The sequence below is a fragment of the Amblyomma mixtum genome, chromosome 3, assembly GCF_055824585.1.
Source record: "Amblyomma mixtum isolate Tamu chromosome 3, ASM5582458v1, whole genome shotgun sequence".
NCBI classification, from domain to species: domain Eukaryota; kingdom Metazoa; phylum Arthropoda; class Arachnida; order Ixodida; family Ixodidae; genus Amblyomma; species Amblyomma mixtum.
Window position 1 is genome coordinate 225,896,175 of NC_143014.1, and position 9,249 is coordinate 225,905,423.

The following is a 9,249-nucleotide window of genomic DNA, read 5'->3' on the forward strand; positions in this document are numbered from 1 at the left end:
TGTTGCTTACGTAACCCCATTCCTGGTGCCGGGCGTTGAAATCGCCCATTATGATCAGGGGGTTTTTCCCCGCGAGTTTAGCTGCCCTTCTGAATATGGGCTTAATTTTCTTCGTCGTCGTCGCAGACGATGTGAATATCCGACTTATTCTCACCAAAAAAGATGAGAATAAGTCGCATATTCACATCGTATGCGGCGACGTCGAAGAAAATTAAGCTGCTCTGCCAGCCATCGCACCGGTGGCGCCATCTCGTTTGTTGGTGGGGAACTATCGCCCCGGTGGCGAAATCTCGTTTGTTCGTGGTGAACAATGAGCAATAGAGCGAGGTTCGGGGGGTTTGAAGACGCTCTTTCAACTGGTTTTTTAATGCTCACAGAAAACTTAGCTTGGCAAAACTAAGTTTTCAGCAAGCTAACTCGGTTTTTGGCACTAAAGGAGATTTCTTTTCAGGCACAAGCGTCTTTGATTTTACATGCATTCTGACGCTTGATGGAGCGAGGTGCTTGGAAGGCCTGAGCTTTCTGGCTGCCATGGAGATCCTTTTTGCTGCATACTTTTGTCTCAACATCAAATACAGTCAAGAAGTGCAAGCCACATTGGAATTCATTCAGAGGTAACCACATAAATTTTTCTCTTGTGTATCGGCAAGGTTTTGCTATATCTATCTCTCTGACTGTTGCAGTAGCCTTAAACTCAGTGACGCCTGAGAAAAAGCTGCATGCAAACTCCATAAGCCTGGCATCTCTCCCACAACATCTGACATTGTTGCGATTAAATGTGCATGTGCATTTTGTGCGTAGTTTGACAACCTTAATAATGCGAACTGATGGGCGAGTAGGTCGAACATTACGGTGAAACGGTGCTGTGGCACATGGACAAAGAAATGACAACACTACTTATCTCAACTATGTGGCTCAAGCATGTGTGAAGCTGCTAGGAGTTGGATGGCTTGTTTCAGAAATCGGGAGTCCGCTGTGCTTTCCAGTGCATGCAACCATGGCTTCATTCTTTTGTTACAGTTTTTTTATGCCATTCTCGGGTGGCAACTGCTGTTGTATCAAAGAAATAAGAAATATGAACGCATGAAATGCAAGAAATCCTTGGTGAACCCTGCTGTTTCAGGGAAGGCCAGGAGAATAGTAGGCAGGATTTAAATAAGCTGCATTCTAACAAGGCAGCTAGTAAAGAATATTTATTTTCATATGCTAAACATCCTTGAGCCCTCCTCCAGAGATGAATTGCAATTGAATGTGCTGTAGTTGCAAACTAAGCCCCGTGAAAGATGCTAGTCTCTTTCTATTCTCCAAAACCACGAAGAGTTGTGTTAAAGGACGACATGCACACACGTGCGCTCAACCTGTCCGCTTACTGTGTATTGTTCTTTTGCGCTGTTCTTCATGGCTTTATAGAAGTCTTGAAGGCTAGCTTTTATGCGAGTATGGCTCGGTTAATAATTTTCTTCAGCTCTTTCAATCATTTGGCTGAGTAATAAAATCAGAGCTTGGCTGTATTGTCTAGTCATGTGTAACATCCCTAGTTCACAAAAACCTATGATTTCAGCGTTTCTGTGCAATGATGTGCTAGCAGCCACATCATCTTTTTTTGGACGATAATGTAAAGTGGTTTGACAAGTGGTACAATTACAACAAAGTGGTTTTAGTTCAGAACCACTTCAATGTAAGTGGTACCAGTTGGTCCGTCAAGTGGTTCCACTTGTTAACCACTCCAGTGTAAGTGGTCTGCAAAGTGGTTCCACTTGGTAACCACTTCAGTGTATGTGGTCGGCAAAGTGGTTTCACTTGAAAGCCACTTTGGAGCAAGTGGTATCAGCTGGTGTGCAAGTGGTCCCAGTTGCTTCTGAAGTGGTCTGTATGAAAACCACTTGTGCCTGGGTGGTCCCAGCAAGAAAACCACTTGAGGCTGATATGGTTCCATTTACATCAGCTAAGTGGTCAAGCTTAGGGTTTCTACAGCCAATTGCACATCCAGGCATCACACTCATCAAGATCAGAGATCACCTGACTGAGGCGGCTCCACTTTTGCCTGAAAAACAAGGGCGGGGGAACTGCTGGTCAAGTGGATATGTTAGTGGTAACACATCTTGAGCAAATGCATTGCACTGAAGGAAATCCCCACCCCTGCATATTTCATTCTGAATGAGCATTGTACCAGCTGTGGTCGTGTAATCACAAAGGGTATTGCACGTTGCACCACAGGCTATATACAGTGGCCCCACTGCACTGCCTAAATTGATAATCTATGTATAGAACAGAACAAGTACCAATCCATTCGTGCAGTCCAAACATTTGAAAACGTATGGTTTGCTTTTGTGTTTCAAAAATATTATTAAAATGCCAAGTCCAGGTAAATCTTAATTTGGAATACCTCAGACAACCAATTTTGATTGCTTTTTATGAGATCAGTAAGAGGAATCTTTTCACTTGTGAATGTACCAAGATGTTGAATCACAACCAAGAATGCAAACCATATTTGACATTTCAATAATAGTAAGCCAATATTTCAAGAAAAAAAAATACTCGGACACTCATTATGGACATGAGATAAGGCCTTACGTGGAACCTTTAAGAATCCTTTTAGATCACTAATTTGCAATTTTGCAGGTAAATGATACTATTTAAAATCAATAAGCTCAGAAAGAACACTCAATCAATGAGGGGAATAATTTTGATACAGCAATTTCTCGACATACTGGCGGTGGCAAAAACATTCACTTGAATACAAATAAAATAAGCGCATTTAATCGTGTTTTAAATCCTTTGCATGCCTTTGGAATCAGCTGTAACCTTCAATAGTCAGATACAACTCAAGAACGAAGCGGCAGATGCCCCTCAAAGGAGGTCCACCAACCAATAGCATCCACTGATATTTTATGACGTCGTGGTTAATCCCTCGGAGTGGCAGATGAAAGGCAAGTAACCATGGCTTAATCCGATCAGCCACAGCATCATGAAAATTGGTTGATGCCATTGGCTAGAGGGCCTCCTTTGTAGGGCATCTGCCGCTTTGTTCTTGAGTTGTCTGGCTGTACTTAACCCGGAAATTGCTCAAAGCAAATGAATGGAGAGTTCTAATTTGATGCATTGCTTTCACATCACAGAGGCAGTTTTATGGGGTACATAGATCAAGGACTTTATTCCAAACAAACAAGTTTTACTACACAATGTACTAAAGCACAAGCAACAATGAACATTGTACAATATATGGTACAAAATACTCATCACGTAATTCTTTTAACAAAATACACAAAAAACCTTTTAAAATGAAAAGTGCACACAATGAAAATCATAAGCGCAAGACAGTCACATGGAAACAGTAAATGTCGTAGTGAAACCCCATAAATATATTAAAAGACAAAATGACAAGATAATTCTTGCAAGAATCTAAAGCACATGTCCAAAATTTAAAATCTGCAATTTGCATACATCCCCTCTAAAAGTGTGGCAGAGCTACGTTATAGAGCAACTCCAGCATTTTTTGTACCTTCTCAGATTTTACAGCTACTTTCATGATGTGTTCTCTGCAGTTTTGTGGTCTTTTGTGCAAAAGTTTGCGGTGGGGCTGTTGTTTTGTTGTGGTGCAAATGAATATTTAAGTTTTCCATTGCATGACCTCAGTCAGGCAGATTTCTATGGGCAGCCATGCGTGTGATGTCACTGGACACACAGACGTTGACCTTGGCTCTGCGTTTGTTAAATGACAGAATTTCGACCTTGCTTTTAGTCATTTCAAACAAATAATGACCTAAGCAGTCACATAGTTGCAGTTTATCCAGTCAGAACGCACGATAGGTTCTGTGGCAGTATCCATATGGCATCATAGGTCTGCCTGTTGTGACGTCATCATTTACGTCTACTCGCTATTAGCAAAATGGTTTCTTGTACCAGATTTTTTGTAAGTTGCCCTTTGACATAAGTGAAACTGGTCACCTTTCCTGAAGACCATTCATACTTATTGCAGAATTCAGCGAATATTACCTCATTTTTTATCTCCAAGTACATACATGGATGCATGGGCTCACAAAGTTTGTACAGCAGCAGTGTAGGTTGCTTGTGAGCGCGTTTCAAGTGACTTGCGTCTCCAAAGTCAACAACATCATAGCTACATGACATAACATATACACTGCAGCTTCCATCAGTTGCAGTCAAAGACAGAATCCTTTCTGCCCTAAGGTAGACATCTCCCAGTTTCAGGGCTGTTGAATCCCGCTTTGACGGATCCAGATACTGCATGCTGTGGATGGTATGACCAGAAATTCTAACTCTATCATGCTCGACAATCTGGTCAAAAGCATCAGGGGTCAGCCTTCTCAACAGCTCACAAAGATGCTCAGGTACCGCTTTAGGCTTTCCAAGGGTTTGCAAAGCACCTGGTTTTTCTTGGTTTTTTGTCAGATGCAGCTGAACTTCTTGCGAGGCCATGCTCCTCAGCTCAAAAAATGTGCTTCTGAGTAAAACACGAGGAAAAATCTGGAAAGCCACTCCATTCGATGATGATATAAGCTTCAGAAGATGGCGCATGCTAGACTCATATGGAAAGCATGATAGTGCCCATAATGGCCCATGAAGCAGCACACCTTTTGGTAGATGCAGCAGTGTATGAACATTTGATGTCATCTGTGCTCCGCCATACAGGTATTCGTTCATCACGACGAACTCCGTAAGCCTCAAAGTGCTCATATTGATGTCGTCAGCGGTCACACAGGTTTTGCACAACATGTATAGTGCTGAACTAAAAAGTTCAAAAGTTTATAGTATTCGTCAGGCAAGACATCCTTCAAACAAGGCAGGCAGTAGTAAAAAACCCAACACTGCCGCTCAGCTGCCTTCCAATATTTGCGGAGTTTCAGGGCACGTGGTGGCCTATTGAAACACTTCGGCGGCTTAAGAGCGCAGAGTCGTTCACTGACTATGGACTGCCGCGTGGGATCACCAATGTAGTATGGCTCACCAATGCCTGAAAGCCACAGCTCAGTAAACTGGCGGGCAACGCCAAGCATGGCACAATGCATATAGTCTGGATTAAAGCTCCACACTATATCAAATCCTGGTACATTAACAAGTGGTGAGGGACCGTTCACACCACGAACTGTGCGCTGGGTTGTTGCAGCTTCCTTCATGTCCTTCAGCATACCCAGCTCATTGCAGTCCTCGACGAAACCTGCACTGACCGGTATTTTACGCACCCTGCAAAATAAATAACGCCACTAGTTAGCCTCTTAAAAATATCACAATTAAATTTTAGTTTACCATTAATGCAAACTCCTGGGTGAAGGCACCATGAGCAGCCGTAGTAATTATTGAACTGCAGGACATTCTGCATTGCAGCCCTTGCAGGGGCGTCTGCCACGCAGCTAATGCGGTACACCTAGAAGAGATGGTGAGTCAACAGTGCATCAAATATGAAAAAGAATGATAACACAGGAAAACATTTATCTAGAAGCATCTAGCTGCCGCTATCAGTGCTTATTGCATGCATTAATATTATTAGTACAATGTCAGGCAACGCAGATTTGGGCAGACCATCCAGAAATATTGAAGCTGTCATGCAGATTGCATATAAGTTTTTGAACAATAACTGAGTTGCTTGAACAAATTCGGGAATTAACTATGGAGCTTGTACATGTTCTCAAAGCTACGTGCATCTAGGAATCAGACAAGTGCCTTTTGCATTTCTAGAAAACAGTGCTTCCATATATCGCAATAAATATGCAGAAAACTTACCTTAGAGTTTACTGTTATATCCCTTGCTTTCCAACTGATGCCATCTTGAGCCAGTCTCTTCATTTGCACACAGAAGGCTTCAAGAAGTAGCGTCATATTTGGATGCTTACTGCCATACCACAAAAGTGGCAGAACGACTGACCGCCATCGTAGGAAAGGTGGCAATTCATTGATGGTCAGCTGTACTGGCCAAATGGCATAGTTTGCGGATTTGAAAACAGGGCTGCCATCTGCATTCAGCGAAACAGTCAAATCGTGCTGACCACAATTTAGTTGAGCACGCTGCTTGCGATAACTTTCCCCATCAGTCAAATCTGATTTCTCATTCTCCCTGGGTGAATTCAGGCTTTCAAGGGATTCCGCCAACTTTTCTTGCACTGTTTCGTCCGCGAGAACCGAGGCTAGCTGAGTCGCCAGCGGCCGGCCAACGAAGTAGCTTCCCTTCGAAATTAAATCTCTTCCGGAATACTTTTCCCCACACACTGAACACGTCGGCGAGATGCCCTGTCTGGCTTGCAGGTTGCCTGGTGTAGTTTCCAAGAACGCTTCACATGCTGGGCGGTAAAAATGAAATTAATGTCATCAGGAAAAGCACCTGCAAATTTCCGGAAGAGGTATTTGCTATCAGGTAGACTGCTTGTTCCTAAAAGCTTGTTTTGCATTTTCCGCAATCTTTCTATGCTTGTCCATGGTAGGCAGTCTTCAATCGCATAGTCCATGATTAAAACTAGAGCGTCTCCAACGGACAGCGCAGTCCCATTTTCCAGCGGGGTTAAAAATTCGACGAATTGTCTACCGCAACCTATTTGCGAAGGGCCGGATGAAAGAGAATTCCCAGCGCAGTACTCTTCACCTGTACAGTCCAGATCATTCACAGAATACTGCGGTTCATCACAGAGATCGTACGAGGTGGCAGTACCAGAAGCCGAAGTCTGCGTGCTTGATGCTGTCGCACTGGTCTGACTGGTGGAGTCGTCCTTCATAAGCCTATGCGCCGTCGACATCGGAATATCCTCATAATCCGCGGCATTTGGCTCTAGGTACCGCTTCCGAGCCCTGTGCTTTTTTGCAGTGGCCATTTTTTTGAAGCAGCCTTCACAAACCCACGATGTAAAAAAAGAGAACAGAAGAAGCACTAAAAACAACCACAGATCAAGCCATAAGGCAATGATCAAACCACAAAAACACAAACTAGCCAAACGTTCCGAATGTAACTGGATTGGATTCGAGCGTCTCCCCCCTTTCCCCTAAATACACGGTAGTGGTATGACGATCGTTACTCATGGTGAAAGCTAGGAATTTTGCTGTTTTATTTCACACACTGCTTGGGAGAATTTTTTAGGCACTAATAAATTTATAAAGCCGCTAAAGACAAGAAAAACGCGAGCAAAAACGTATGCTGGGAAGCCTAATCCAACAATAGCCAAGCCAGCCGGCCAAACTAGTCGATTTCCCACATGGAGGAAGGAAGGATTTCCCACATGGAGTTTTCCTTCCTCCATGATTTCCCATGACGGCGATACCGCGAGCCACCATATGCGAGTTGCACGTGTAGGCTTGTGTACGTACGGTTTGACGCGAAACATTTAAGCCACGCGTAGTTCCTGAAATGTACGCTCTGCTGCGATTCCTCAACGATCATGACCGAAAGGTGCATCCTGTTCCTGTCGCGAAAATTAAAGACTTTGCGCCAGCGCATTACAAGGATTTCGATGCGAAGGAGGTGTACTCGGCATTTTGGGCTGATCCACATAATGAGAATTCCGGGCACTATTCTGCGCAGATTTTGATGATGGCAGGTAAGTTGATTTCCATCTTGAGAACCGTTCCTTTGATATCAACCTTCAACAAAATCTTGACCCTAACTACTACATCTATCTTATTTTTTATAGAGACTGAAGAAGACCTGCGCAGAAAGCGGGAGGCAAAACGAATTCGCACGGCCAAAAATTCCGGCCTCAGAATATGAGGTTGATGGGAGTGATGAGGGTGGAGTGTCCTCCCAAGCTACCCAGTCACGGAAGGGGAAGCAGGTACCCGTTCATTCGAGATCGAGATTTTGCAGATTGTAGCAGTCATTGTGTACTTTCAGGAACAAAAGAAACAGAAACAGGCTGGAAAAAACACTGCATATGCCAGTATTCTGAAAGCACAGATCGAAAACGCCAAAAGAAAGAACGAGGAAGCCACCGACAGTGGAGGTGTAAGTTGCACGTACTGCTACAAATTTTATGGGAATCTTCATTAATACTCAGTTTCCTTGCAGACCCGAAAGAAGCATATTCTATATGCATCAACATCTGACAGCGACACAGATGATGGCGCCGTGGCAGAATCCGATCTTGTTCTGGCGAAACAAGATGCCAGACACTGGCGCCAGCGTTACAAAGAGAAATGTGCCGAAAATGCCAGGCTGCATGACATCAAGTCACAGCTGACATTGATTGATGGGACGCTGCTCACAAGTAGGCTTATCAAGGGTTTACTCTATTTTTAGTGATTAGGCGGAATTTGGCATTGCATGCTAATAGCTTTATCATGGTCTCAAATGTAAGGGAGCTTTTATAATTTCTCTCAGCTGCTGGCAATGTGGAATTTCAGTCTATGTTTTCTGCAGCACAAATATTTTGTCCTTTTATGGAATAATGATTGTCTTGCCTCAATTACCTCCAACAGCAGTTTTATTGGTCATTTTGGAGATTCGCTGTTTGCGTTACGGTGTGTTTACTGTGTGTTTTTATATTTAACACAGGCAATGATTCTCAAGACGCTGATACAAAGAACAAGCTGCCCTATAAACCGCTTTAGTGCATCTGACCCTTTAGGCAAAATTAATTATTATAATCTTGGCCTTTCTTTGTAAAGCCATTTGGCCATAGTGAAGCATGTTAAGGTCTTTGTGGTGTTGTTGAACTCCTTTTCTTGTTTTAGTGCACGACTTACTAGAGGCCAAAATGCAGCCCATGCTGTCAGGTGAAACCAGTGTTGAAGATGCCCTCGTGCAAAATAACGTCGGACCCTCGTGCAGCAACCAACCCAGTTTTGGCAAGTTGATTCATAGATTTTAGCTCTGACTGGTGTATCAAAATTGTGGTATGTGTTTTATTTTAAGGCTTACAGCTTCCGCCGAGGGGTACCTACTATGCATGGGTTCTCTGAGTGAACGGTGATTTCCACTGACGGTGTAGTGCATGCGGACACCCTTTCACTTAAGTAGACTGGGGATATGCAGAATTCGAACTTATTCGCTTGCACCGGTAAAGAGAAGCCCGTTTGTCTTGAAGTGACGGAACAGTGTAAGGACAGGGCAAAGAGACCGAAATAATGAATGACACACATGGGCGCTGATTGTCATCTGAAAAAGAGGTAACACATTAATAGGAGGGTTTGCATGGTAACTGGAATTGAGTGTATAATCACGTAAGTAAATAAAAAAACATGAAGTTGTGAATGATGACAGCGGTAGAGGCAAAAAAGCAAAAAAAAACTGGGGCGTAGAGGGCCATT

At 43.4% G+C, this 9,249-nt stretch overlaps 1 pseudogene; it reads right to left on the bottom strand.

Moving 5' to 3' along the window:
* Positions 1–1,796: 1,796 nt before the first annotated feature.
* On the bottom strand, positions 1,797–6,821 carry LOC149353899 (uncharacterized; annotated as a pseudogene).
* Positions 6,822–9,249: the final 2,428 nt, after the last annotated feature.